Source organism: Ips typographus, linkage group LG1 (assembly GCF_016097725.1).
Source record: "Ips typographus isolate SLU linkage group LG1, UJ_Ityp_2.0, whole genome shotgun sequence".
Lineage (NCBI taxonomy): Eukaryota > Metazoa > Arthropoda > Insecta > Coleoptera > Curculionidae > Ips > Ips typographus.
In genome coordinates this window covers 4,878,695-4,893,048 of record NC_138422.1, presented here as the reverse complement: position 1 = coordinate 4,893,048, position 14,354 = coordinate 4,878,695, and the positions used below count along the sequence as shown (strand labels likewise).

The 14,354-nt window shown below is 33.6% G+C and overlaps 1 protein-coding gene across 1 annotated transcript in view; it reads left to right on the top strand.

Annotated features, from left to right (window-relative positions):
• The first annotated feature begins 9,316 nt into the window (after window positions 1-9,316).
• The window catches only part of LOC145732932 (MOXD1 homolog 1), a 31,817-nt gene continuing 26,779 nt past the window's right edge, over window positions 9,317-14,354 (top strand). Inside the window, exon 1 of the mRNA XM_081985488.1 lies at window positions 9,317-9,541. The gene's annotated coding sequence lies outside the window, so the exon portion shown is untranslated. The remainder of the gene's footprint in view (window positions 9,542-14,354) is intronic.

Sequence of the window (14,354 nt, the reverse complement as noted above, 5' to 3'; positions counted from 1 at the left end):
GTTAAGTGTTTTCAAAATCAACATTATACAAGAGGTGCCATCTGTTGACGATAGACCAGATCACCAGTTGACGGCACCTGGGAACGAAAGGATAAAATCTTCTACCAATGTTAGAAAGCGGAATCTTCCGGAACAGAAAAAAAAAGGGTATCAAAGGTGGCAGTACTGGAAAATTTAATTATATAGTTAGTATCTCAGATATTTTGAAACTTTCTTCAAGAGGTTAAAACGGATTTTTATAGATATTTTTATTTAATCATCATATCTTAAGTTTTTTTCTAGTCGTCGGTTTGTAAATTATAATACAAACATATGTTTTTTTAAAATAGAACTCCCTGTATATTTTTTTCTTATTATGCTTACAGTGGGTCTTTTAAAAATACAGGGTGTAATCCAATACAACCATTTCACAGGACATACCTTTACCAATCAAAAGTGAACTCGAGTTACACCTTACTTGCAAATAGACTATTTTTGGTTAGTAGCCATTTTACAAGTATCCTTGTAGGTGAATGATGTTAAAGTTAACTAATAGAGCTAATTAAATATCAGTACTTACCTTACCCTGTAGAACTAGGGAAAAAACATAGATAATCAGTTATAAAGAATGCCTTTCTATTAACATCATACAATACAAAACCACTTAAACATTATGGTGTGTTGACAACACTACAAAACAGAAAGATACAATAAAACCAGCAGGTCACTAAATTCTCGTGGAAAGACTGTATATTATGATAAATGACCCCTTGAGCTTGGTAAGTCGTTTTGATATTTTTTGTTTGTACTTTTTCTATAATCGATTGTTGCTTCTCTCTAAGGACCCCTCTGTAGAGTACTGGAAATCATTTTCATCTTGGCGCCAAATTTATTAAAATAATTTATTTTTAGTGTTTATTTTAAACAGCTTCCGAGGAACAGCCGCCTGCCTTCTTTATTTGATCACCCGGTACAACAAAATTCCACTTATTTATGTAATACCTTATAAGGCAGTGAGGCTCTCGGATCTCAGACACAACGCAAATCTAGTTTTTTTTTATTACAGATCTGTTAGATTGGTCTAGCTTTCAAAAATCAGTTTGATATTGGATGAAAAGCATATGCATTGGTATTGTTTAGTAAATACAATCTATTTAGGTTAAAATAACATTCATTGTTGGTTGTGTATATTTAAGTCGCCCTTTAAATGGGTCAGGGTATTATAAAATAAAAAACTTTATAGTAAAAAACCTCATGCCTTTTATTACGCAAAGGTCATCCAACTGGCTAAGTAATTATGTGATTTTTTTTTCAATAATGCAAAAAACTAGGTTTTTTATTGTGTACCCTCGAATCTATTCGCGTAATGCACCAAGTTTAAGAATTTAAGGAATGTTCGTTGATCCTTTGTGCGCTCTTTAGAGCATGTTACGTCATTGTGTGTGCAAACCCTTATTCCCAGAAATTGCTTCGTATTGTAGGAAGTTTGGATTTGAGAGGCGCTCGACAAACTTTATATACCTTTTAGGTTCTGGGCATATGGCCAACATAGTTGCAAATTTTGTAATCTATGATCACCTAAAAAGACCACATCGTGTATTAGAAAATACCCACAAACTTGTTCCTTTGATTATAAACTGATCTGTGTGTGTGTTATAATCTGAATAGTTTTCAGGTGCAAGTAAAAGAACTGGATTGCGACTATTCAGTTGTGACAATCCCTTTGAAAGTAAAGGACTTGAAGCACATCATACAAAGCTCAATTTTTGGACAAGCATTATTTTTTACATTTTGAAGTTTTTTGGTAACCTCAAAAAAGCTCAATAGCCCGGCACCAATTTTAATCCCAAATAACCTTTTATTCGAATCCACTTCTAAACAATTCACCTCTACGAGACCGAAAGGATTCGAAATAAGACTGTGTAAAATCGGCCAAGGGCCAATTCTCACGAAAAATATTCCCAGGCCTTTTGTACAGATCAGTTTAGGTGGGAAGGGACAGGTAGAATGTGGGGATTAAAATCGAACTCAATGTTTTGGGTCACTTGTTACTACATTTTGTACATGGATGTGAATTAATTTTTAGTTACTGATTTGGACTATTATATTACTGACAAAAATGATTACCCCAAACTTATTATAAAAGTTGCTATTGCACTGGCGGAGAAGGTGTTTTTGTTATCCAATTTTTATCCTACCCATAATGATCACATAATAAACATGTGTGAATTCAGTTGTGTTTCTCTCCCTTTCTCGCTGTAATCTTGAGAAGTGCCACGTGCCATCTAGACATCTGTTACTGTGAAACCGGAAACCTTTTGTTGATCCGACTGGCAGATGTTTTAAAATCCCTTCACCGCCGTTTATTCGGGGCCTTTGAAAAATGCTTATCATCAGTGACGTTCATTGATGACGTTCATTTTCAAACAATTATTACATATAAACATATAATGAAGCCCTATCAATTTCACTAGAGAACAAAATCTAAATAGAAAATTCACTTTAAGTTAGTATGCCATTTACAAATACTAATATAAACACAAAGTTGATTGGTAATTGCCAACCTTATCGAACTGATTGTTTTAACATTTTTCTATTCCCCAACAAAGCAAAATAGTTATTTTAATTGTTTTTCTATACATAAAAAAGTACTGCTCATTAAACATTATTTAAAAAATTTAACCACCAGTAAACATTATCCGGCAACAATACACAATTATGTTAGTTGCCTAACATGTCAATCAAACTAACTGGCAGAGTGTCACCGTTAGAATAGAATTGGAGGTGAAGAAAAATTTTGAAATAATGTCCAGCAGTATCCATTCGCCTCTTTGTATACAAAGAGGCGACCATCACAGTTAAAGTGCAGTAAATAAAAAGAAGATGTAACAACCAATCGAATACCAATTAACAGAGGCGTCCGACAAGGAGACACAGTATCCCCTAAGTTATTTACCCTTGCATTGGAGGACGTATTCAGAAGACTGGATTGGGACAAAAAAAATATATTATATTAAAAAATATTTTCAAGATGTACCGGTTGTTCCAAATACAGAAAAAGTAAATCAAAGAAGAAGAAATTAAAAATTGCATTTTATTCAAATGGAATACCTAGTATTTTATCATGTTCTCTCTAAAGCCCTTGGTACATAAATAGCGACAGTGTTCTACTTGTTTGATTTCAATATGCAATTGTGCATAGTTGTGATTCACTTTTTCGAGTAAATACGCAGTGGAGGTAGTAACAAACCCTTAGAACCAAATGGTTAGGTTACCAAATGGTGAATAAAATAGAAAAGACAATTAACATGCAACAGAGTAAACTTCCTCTTTTAAGAGGACCTAAAATTAAACACGTCTTTCACATTAAATGGCAACTCAATAGTTTTAGAGATTTTAATTTTAAAAAAGTTTACTTATTATTTTTAACCTTTTGTAACTAGTGTGCAAATGTTTCACTCCAATAAAAATCAATTAAAGTTTAACCAAAATATACGGATAGAGTATTATAGAGATCATCCTCGAGACCATCCTTCCATGCAAATTTTTTGTCACTTGGAAGTAATAAAGCGATCTGAATAAACTTAAATCCGATAGTGAAACATTGAATGAATATGTTACGTAAGGAAGTACCTCTTTACTATAATTGATGCATTTTTTACCAGGTTAAATTTGCATGTAACGGTGATAACATAAAATGCCATAATGTGTTGTTGATCCAGGGTTGAAAATTTGGACAAAATGTGAAAAGGTTTATAATAATGAGACTCCTTTATATTTGATTCAATTAAAAATGGATAATTTTTCTTTGTTAGGATTTTATATAAAAAATATTTAGACCTCTTTCCGGTCCTCCTAATATAATATTAAGTAGATATTGTACATATTAGGAGCGGTTAGTAGCTTAATGCAACCTTTTTCAGTCACACAACAATACTTGATATAAAATTTAAATTGAATTCTTTGCCAACTTCTTGTATATTAAATAATCATTCAAAAGTGCATAGTCACTTGAATAAAATCAATTTCATAAATTGAATATTAATAACAATCATTTTTTAACCGAGTCAATTTTGGGTTTAATTCGGCAGCTTTTGGTCCAGCTGCAAGGGTTAAAAAAACCACATAACAGTCCCAGTACCGGCGATACCGACCCAAACACCTGCCCATATTAAAAATTCTCTTCGGTTTTGATATAAATCACCTGAAAACACCGCGTTTTGTGATTGAACAATTTTTAATTTTAAACCGCAAACATGAAAGACGTACTATTTTGCCATTTTTGGTTTTAACTGCGTTGTTGCCATGGGTACTAAAACAATTGAATTATAATTAATATTACAGTGTACAGTGTTGCAAGCTTAAAATTGCATTATTAATATCCTGTGGTATCTCTTACAATTTCAGTTTTTACAACTGGTTCAATTTAGTTTACCAATTTTTTCAAAGTTTAAACTGAATTTTGAATGTCACGTGACTGTTTCTGACAGTTGTCAACTGTGTGTAGCAAGCTCAAAATTGCATTATTAACGTCACGTGAACTGAATCTTATAATTTCAGCTATTACAGTTGTCTTCAATATTTAAACTACATTTTGATAATCACGTTTGTTATTCCAAAAATGTTGTAAGACAAATATTTATTTTGCTCTCCTGAAAAGTTACTTTTGACGATATGTCACTACTCCGGACACCCAGAGAACTGCCTAAATTTGATTAAGCAACTGTGTACAGTTCAAATATTTTTACTTTTACTTTATCAAATTTTATTATATTATTACACAAAAATCTAATTTTTAATTTTATAGACTATGTTGATTATGATTATAGATAATTTGTAATCTTTCTCCACGATACGGTTAAGTTGAGAATGTGTGTGAACAAAACTCAAACTCTTATATTATTTTGACTATGAACCCTCCACAAATTTCGTATTTTATTTTTTTATTTTGTTTTAATTTGCTGTATAAATTAGGCATAAACTCTGTGAGTCTGTACTTATAGGGTCAGAATTTACCGTTCGTAAATATACTAAATGAATGGAAATAATCAGCTAACTTCCAGTAAATCTGTTGCAAACTAATCAGTTTTGACTAAATAAACGTCCTCTATCGAAAAGACCGAAAATTAAATGGAACAGTGTTTTGGGACACTCTACAGGACAGAAAATGCCGCAAAAACGAAGTTTCTACGATTAGCCGTTTTCGAGATATTTAATTTCTTTTAAAGCAAACTTTGGACTACTCCTACCACTTTATTTGAAGAGATAGAAAAAAAAGTTAAATAGGAAAATTCTTCGTAGAGAATAGGGGATTACTTTTATGAGATTTTTACTATACCTTTCCATTTAAATTTCCACCATTTTCCCTTGGCCACGTTTACTAATAAAAAATTTAAAAAAAACGTTTACTAATAAAAAAAGACCTCTGAAAAAGTATCACCTTCTACATTTTTACTACAATGTAATTGTGGAGATCCTAAAGAGTAGTGTATGTAGACAAATTACGTTGCTATGTTAAGAATGAATAAAGTCTGTCTGAAATCTGAAATTTTATCACCCTGTATCTCGGTAACAACACCTTTTCGGACACAACTTTATAACAACTTTCTACTTAAAATCCAATTGTTTAGCATGGTATATGTTTGGGCGTTTAACCCTGACTGACCCTGTATACAGGGTGTTCTAAATTAAATGCGCACCATTGCCAACTTTTTTATTATTGAAAATAGAAAATTGTTTAAATTAGCAAACTTGTGGCATTTTTTGCGCTCACTTAAAAGGCGTTAGACGTTGTTAATGTCAAATAGTTAACTTCAAACGCATACGGCATAATTTAATATTTGCCCGTACATAAAGTATTAAATGTTAAAATGCCATACCGATACCTTGGTTAGATCAAGTTTTATGACTTATGCTCATAGGAACTGTTTTATTGAGAAAATTATGATCTACTATGTGGCTAAAAATGTATAGGCCATTCCATTTAAAAAAATAACATTTTCTGAAATAAGTCAAAAACGCGATGTTCAATTGTTTATGCGTTTTTGCCTTTTTGGTGCAAAAAATGCCACAAGTTTGCTAATTTAAACAATTTTCTATTTTCACTATTAAAAAAGTTGGCAATGGAGCCCTGTATAGGTATCATGCTTTCAATATTTGAAACATTTTTAAATTATCTCCATGATTTGACACCTTGAACTGTAAGAAAATTGATTTAACTTTAATGAGAGTTAATTGTTAATTTAAAGGTAAAATTCTGGCATAAGAGAAACTTAACTTATAAAACAAATTTATTTTAGTTTAGTGTAAATTTCAAGTATAGTACGCCATGTACAAATGTTTAACTTTAACTTAAAGAAAATTAATTTAACCTAATGAAAGTATAATTAAATCGTTAATTTGAAGTATCAATTCAGGCGAGTCTCTAGTGAAATTGTTCTTTTAAAAACCGACTGCAAGTTTTAATGGGCAATCAGACTATATCAGAAACTAGTCTAGATTTATAATTTTTGCACACAAAAAAAACCGGTTTCAGATCGATCTGATGTGTGGTTAGACAGACAACGATGGCGTCAACTGTTGGGTAATCATTTTCATACAAAATGCAGTTCACACGACTTTGATTTCCTGAGCACGGTAGTTATGAATTAAACGGATATAAAACTCGTAACGCGGGGTGACGTTGGTTGCACCCTACATGTTGGACTCTGTCCAACTAAATCCGGTGAAAATAATAATATGAGATGTTGTTTACCAGACTTGGCTTTATATAGTTGTCTAAGTGACAAGTTATCTGAGCTAAAAGCTTTTAATTCTAAAGCCGGTAGTCGCTTTCCATTATTTTAACAGTTCCTTTAGAGTTAGGACGTAAATCATCTCTCAAATATGGGCCATTAACGTGTCAAGAGTACTAAACAAACATTATTTGAAGGAAGGTCTCTAGCAACTCTACATTTGCGATATATATTTTACTTGATATATGGGTGCTAATTATAAGTTTATGGTGACTGAGAAATGTAAGCCTATAATAGTACTTCCTACTGTTGAATTTACTCGTTATTTTAATGAAATTAAGTGTTCTTCCCGATTTAAGACGTATACTTTTCTGAAGTTTGACGTGATTTTTAAAGTTTTGTACTTTTGTGTTTACAATAATATTATATTCACTGGCTATCTTTGATATATTTGTTGGAAAAAAATAGCGAGTGTTCTACGTATGGTGTAAATGTACCAACGCGGTTAAATAAAACTAATATATCAAACTCATTCAAGGCGTTTGACATCAATGAATGAATTGAAAACTGACGTCACTACAAGACAGATAAGGGACACTTAGGGTGTAGTATCAGAACCAAAAAATAAGAGTTTTACTATGGTCTGTTATTATCATAAGTTGGCAGCAATAATCATAAATCTCATTCTGTAATATTTATACATACTAGTTTTGAGCGTGTATGACCATACACTTTTCTATAAATAAAAAAATAAATTCTCTGGAATATCCAGCTTAAAAATTACAGAATACACCATGAAGTTGACATTGCATCTACAAGATGGAGTTTTGGTATAGTAATCAAGTAAGTACCTATTCTAGGATATGACTATCTCAGTTTTTTGAATTTTGTTCCTTAATTTTCTAAAAATCTTTATAAGCAGAAACGCCGCATACAAACGGAAAGTTACTAGCCGAATATGATTTTTTTTAATTTTAGGGCCAAAAACAGAAGAAACTGAGTAATTTTTTAGCTTCATGTTTTCTCAAAGCAGAAGAGAGCCAAAACTCAAATTATTAGAAGGTTGGTTTACCAAATAGTTTATAAAATAAAAAACCTCTTCATTGCGCAAAATTAACATGGCAACCGGTAAGTAGAAACTCTTAAAATTCCTATTTTTTTAGTTTTTTGATAGTATTTACTTTAGCACAATAGCAATAGACATTTTTAAATAAAAGGAAACGATCGAACTGGATTTTGACAAATGTGCAAAACGAACCTATTACCACCTTTACAAAATTACAATCGAAAGTTAAACTATAAAAAACTTCAAATAGTATTTATGGTAAATATTGTGTAACTGTTATCGTATGGTATAGTACATATTGTGTAACAATAATTGTGCTATTTGTCGTCGAATGCACCTTCCCTTCGGTGCACCAAGTTTGTTTACTTCTTGATAACATTAAGAATAATACTGTTGGTTACCTGTTAATCGCGACATTGCATACAGGTGAGAAAATATTGAGACTGCATAGAAATTTCGTTCCCTAAAAAAATATAAAGGTAAAACCTAATTCAATAGTTCCATCATAAGAATCTGAGTTATTTTAAGAATTACACAATAGGTTGAACGGCACGCGACAAACCGCTACTTTCAAGACCAAATATCTCGAAAAGTATATAAGATACCGTCTTGTACCGACAAGACAGCAACAAGAGAGCATCTTGTTCGTTGGGTGGGTGACCACAATCTTTCATGAAGTATATGCAATCCTTGAACGTAGCAAGCGTTGTATTGAAAATACATAACATACATGTATTGAAAATACAACGCTTTAGGTTTGAATTTGAAAGTTGATATACTTTGTGACTGACCCTGTACACTTCCAAACCGGTAACCAATTGTGTCAGATCTTTGAAGATAAGTTTCCTTACTGTACAGGGACAACCACAAAGAAGCTAAATACTTCCTTCAAAAGTGATGTGATTTAGCTACAATGTGCTTAACTTCATGGATTATCAACAGTGAGGGTCTTTATCAGTCTAAAACTAACTAAAAGAAAAACTAAAAGTTGTAACTAAAACGTAATGTGATTCAGTGTTGATATCTGACTCAAATCTCATAATTTTATCTGACTGTGAAGAATCTTAATCAAACTGGCTATAAAACCTCTGAGAAACCCCTTCTAGGACAGAATATGGAGTTACACAGTCAAATTATCAGTAGGGTGGCAAAAGTTTTTGTATATGGGTAGGTATAACAGAAAAAACAACTTTTTAATTGAGATACTTCCATAAGCTGTCTTATTTTAGGTTTTTTAACAAAAATGTGCATCAGGGCCTTTGGTGACATGTAGGTTAATAATTAGTGATATATAATAATTATGATCTTCTATTTGTTTGACATACTTATTCGGTTACAAACATCCATACATTACTTAATTCAACAATTGATACAAATCTTCAGCATCAATTAGTTTTATAGTATATACTTACCAAAAAAATACTATACCTATATGTTCCTTCTGCAGCTTCTATACCAATTTATGGTATAATCGACGCGTTTATGGTGCAACCAGCGTATGCCAGCCCATTGAAAACCATCTGTAGGTAGCCGGTGTGCGGCGATTGATGATGTGCATGAAGGAAAGGAAGAGGGTTGCCCCCGGCCCGGCTCTTGGGTACCAGACCATCACATGCAACCATTAAAATCGTACGGGCAACCGGCCGAGAAGGATCAAGGATAAAGTTTCGGGAATGATTTCGTTATTGTTCGCGTTTTTTTTCTTGTGTGTGAACCATTTTTTTTATTGGATTACTCAAGAATTTCTTGTGGTTTTGATCGGGTAAGTGAATTTTAGTTCCCTTTGTTTTATACCACTCTAAACTGTAGTTTAGCAAAATAATTTTCAAGAAAGTTCAACGTAAGTTTACATAGTTAAAGGCAATCTGCTGCAATACGATCATAACGTAACGTAAAATTTTCAAGCAGCCAATATACAGAACAATGTTAGAAATTAAAAGAAAAGTCGATTAGTAGTAAATTTATGATTGGCAATTTTATTAAAATTCAATCCACTTCCTCATTGTATGTTGGCTGAAATATGAGTAGCGCCGGCTGAATTGATATACAATTCAAACAATGTCAAAGGCTCTTGAAACAGAATTTGTTTGAATAACTTTTCATAACGAACCCTACCTCAATTACCTACACTGCTAGTTTAAATCAACTCAAATGTACGGGATTGCTTTTATTAACATCGGTTCTAGTATAATTCAGAGAAGTATAGTTTTCTTTTAGTGATTTCGTAATTTATTGACAAAACTGCTCTGTTTATCAGACAGAGGCTATAGCTATTATAATCAGACGGTTGTTGTAGCAGTTCTAATTTGTATGAAACTATTTTATTGCTTTTTTATGAGAGAATTCACTTTATTATGTATATGCTTGAACAATTGAAAACAGCAACAATACATGTGTAATATGACACGTATCAATAAAACTAATATTTGGATCACCTTTTACTTACTCTACGAGTGTATAAACCAAAAATTACTTGAATACATATGCGACGTTTCATAATTTTTTATCCTCAATATTAAAATGATTCACTAGTATACAATACACCGGGTGAACAAACCAGAAACTAGACAGGAACTAGTCCTTCCCGCCTTCAAAACAGATGCTGTAATCACTCAAAATTAGACAAGTCGTACAAAAATATACCCTGATTATTATAAGTTTAGTTGCACGTCATAACACATGTGATGCCACCCTTACTGGACAATAACATTGCATAGATACGGAAATTTAAATTACGCAACTTAAAATACGAGTATGTTGGCAATAGTGCGCAATGTCTGATAGGCCAAAACCATCGAATACTGGCTCCAAACAACTTTATTCTATTAGACCGTCTAGCATTTAGCATCTAGCATGAGTAAGCTTATTCAACCAATAAATATAGCCGGTTTCATAGCGTCCTGCGCCTTCCGGTTTCTAGCCTCCAGCCAGAAGAGACTTCTTCCCAGTCCCCTGGTTGTAGGTTTCATTCCGATATAGCTTTCTCTATTCCTACGGTCCATGTCGCCTTGGGTCTCTGGGTCTTCCGTTTTTCCAAAGAGGTGCTTCTTTTCTCGAGAGATACATTTAGACCACAGGATCGAGTTCAGGCAGCCTATCACCTTCTTCCCTTTTATAATTCAGTTTCTCTATTTCTTTCTCTGTACGACCTACGTTATCAATTTTTGTCCCCAGGTATTCAGTACAGCAGCTTATCGTTTCGTTTTCTTGTGGGTGAAGGTCATCTCTGTCGTCTCCAATACATAGATAATTGGTTTTGGAACGGTTTACCGACAGCCCCCATTTTTCGTATGCTTTTAATAGCTTTCTTGTCATATACTCTTAGTCCTCTCTGTCTTGTGCGATAACAAGCTGATCATCTATCATCACTTATTTGTATGCCCATCCCACTACATGATCTTCTCCATCGCCTCAAAGCTTCGTTCAGATAGATTTTAAATAGTGTGGGAGAGAGACAACAGCCCTGCCTTAGGCCCTTCGTAACTGGAAAGCTGTCTGAGATTTTGTTTTTCAATTTGATCTTAGATGTAGAAGGGTCTGACCGCAGCTATTAACGTGAGATTAATTCGGGACCTCTCTAGTACTTGCCATAGTTTTTGAACGCATACGGTGTCGTATGCTTTTGTAAGATCGACAAACAGAAGATACGTCTCTCTGTTCCTGGTAACTTTCTTTTTATTTAGTTGGACAAGGCTAAATATGTGGTCCAGACAAGAGAGGCCGGCTCGAAAATCAGCTTGTGCTTCAATTTCCAGAAGACTGTACTCTTCCTCTATAAAGTTGCTGAGAACTTTACTATAGCTCATTGTACTGGTAACAGATATACTATACACCTATAGTTAGAAAAATCTTCTTTGTTTTCTTTTTTGTGAATCGGGGTAATCAATTTCAACCAATAAAAAAACATTGAATTGTTAAGCCCGTACTTGAAAATCTACGCAAATAAACATATCTCCATTATTACTCAAAGTTTCTACACAAATGCCGAGTAAAACACATTAGATCTGAAAACCCTAAACTCAGAGTCTCGTAAAGACGCTTAAACTAAACTCAGTCCTTTCTGCAAATGCAATTCAAAATGTAAACAAACACAGTTCTGCCATTAGATGTAACATTTGAAAGTAAAATCATATTCTTCAATTTTGGTTCGTTTTTTATAACATTGACAACGCCGCCCATTTTCACCTTCATGACGTGCAACTAAAGTTATAATAATCAGGGTATACTTACAATGATGGTCGTAGGTAAAATAATTAGTTTATGAGAATTTGATTAAATTACTTACCAAGTCACTGCAACGATTATTAACTAGACTTCTAATCGTTTCTTAGTAAAACAGCATGGATATTGTTATGGCATTGCAACCCAGAACAATAAATTAGGGGTTTCGGAGAAGCTAAAGCAGAAGCTTTTATATCGTATAAAAGACGGTGAGCTTACCAATATTTTCCCAATTTATATCAATTTATTCCAGACAGAAATGCACCGTTGCTCTTGTGCTTAGCCAAAGAGCTTATCACAGCCTGCTGTCGTTTTAAAGCTGCTGAAGCCGGATGTTGACTTTGCATGTAAATTCATAAAAATAGAATTTTTCCCTGGATCATCTCTGAGCAGTAAAATGTTTGAAATCGTTGACTAGAGATTTAGAAGCGAAGCCCAAATATTTGACGTTGTATTAATAATAAATCATATCAGGTATGATGTTAATTTTACGTTTAAAAATTCAATTTTAATTCCGCTTTCAGTACTAAACTGGCATTGGATGAAAATATCAAGCCAAAAATCAAATTGTCAGCTAGAATGGGGACAAAAGAACAATTGATTCGGTTAATACTGACGGATGGATAGACACAAAGCGCACTCTATTCATTCGGAGGCACAAACTTTTCACTTAAAAATCCATAGAGGATTAATGATAATTTCTTTCATTTTATTTAAATACTTCTTTATAGTTTTAGACGTGCTAGAGTAAAATAGGAACTTTTCTATTGAATACTTTTACGATAACTTTTTTTCTCTTAAGGGGGGAGTTTCACTTGATCGGTTGCCATGTTAATTTTACGAAATGTAGAGGTTTTTTATTGTATACACCATTTGATAATTTAACGTTCTAATGATTTTTGCATCCGCCTTAAAAAATGTAGAACTAGGGAATGACTATCAGTTTTTTCTGTATTTGGCGGTAGTTCGTTCGGCATTTTTTCGGTTCTCCATATTTCGTTGATTAAGTCTGTTCCCGCTTTCGCTAGTTGTGGTCCTCCATATTTTATTAATTCTGACGGAATGTTGTCCATACCTGGTGATTTGTTGTTGTTTAGTGACTTGATTGCTTTTCTCACCTCTTCTTCGGTTGGGGGGTCGTTGTTCTCTCGTTCGTCTGCTGTGAGTTCGAGTGCTGTCTTTGTTGGTTGGGTTCTGGTTGCTGCTTGGCTTTAGGAGTTCCTCGAAATATTGTTTCCACTTCCCTTGTATTTCTGTTTCGTTTCCGATGATTTGTCCTGTCTCATCTCGACATAGGCTAGTGCTTGGCTGGAAACCTTTCTTGAATATATTTATTTGCAACTTTTGTATTTTTCTAGCATCATCGTATTTCTATGTATGTAGCATATGCTTCGTTCTTGTCGTTTATGGCTTTTTTGCAATCCTTGTCAAACCATTCTCTTTTGTTTTCCTTTGGTTTGGGGCCTATTGTGTTCTTGGCGGCTTCCGTGACGACCGCTTCCTTGATTTCTTTCCAATTCTCCTCAACGACTTCGCTTTTCTTCCTGGTTTCGGTCAATACTGGCAGAGCAAAATTTGTTTGAGAAACGGTCAAGTTTGTGTCAAATTTGACTGTTTTTTTTTGTTTTTCGGACACTGTTTATTTTCAATCATCTCACGGTTAGCACGAAGTGAAATAGCAGTTCAAAGCCAACATTTTGGGCGTTTTGCAGTCAACTAGTCCCTTTTGTCGACCAATTTTCATGGAAAATTGTCACCAGCCGCCACTGTAGCAGCAATTAATCAACTCTTAAAGAATTGAAAAATATTACTTAGCAGTTGTATGCATCAAATTTTTTATCCAGGATATATTTTCAGATACATATTTTCAGACGGCTTTAATCTGTCTGATTAATGGCTAAGCGATACTGTAGTCTATTTTGTTCAAATAAATCAATGTTTGGCTTTATCCGAGATTGTACCCACATAACCCATAGAGTCAAGGTAAATACTAATAAAGTCTCAGGACTGCTACAAAGTAAAATATAGTTCAAAATCTGTACTCCCTGATTAATGAAAACAAAGCAAACTAATTACATCAGAGCTGGTGCAAAGTGCAGACTGACAACCGAGAAGTTCATTCAGATGGAACTTTTTAATCGCATTGTTCCCACCAATAAAACGTTTCCAACCGCTCGCAGATGTCTTAAAGTAAAGCAAGCCCTATTTAGTTAGTTAATTTTTCTCTTCGACCGTATCTACGGATCTTAGTATTCTTTTAGAATTGTGTGCGATTGGGGAGAGAAAAATGCGACTTTTCTTATTTCGGATTACCACAAATAAAGTGGGGAAATTCGTCTTGGAGATGCCTGGCC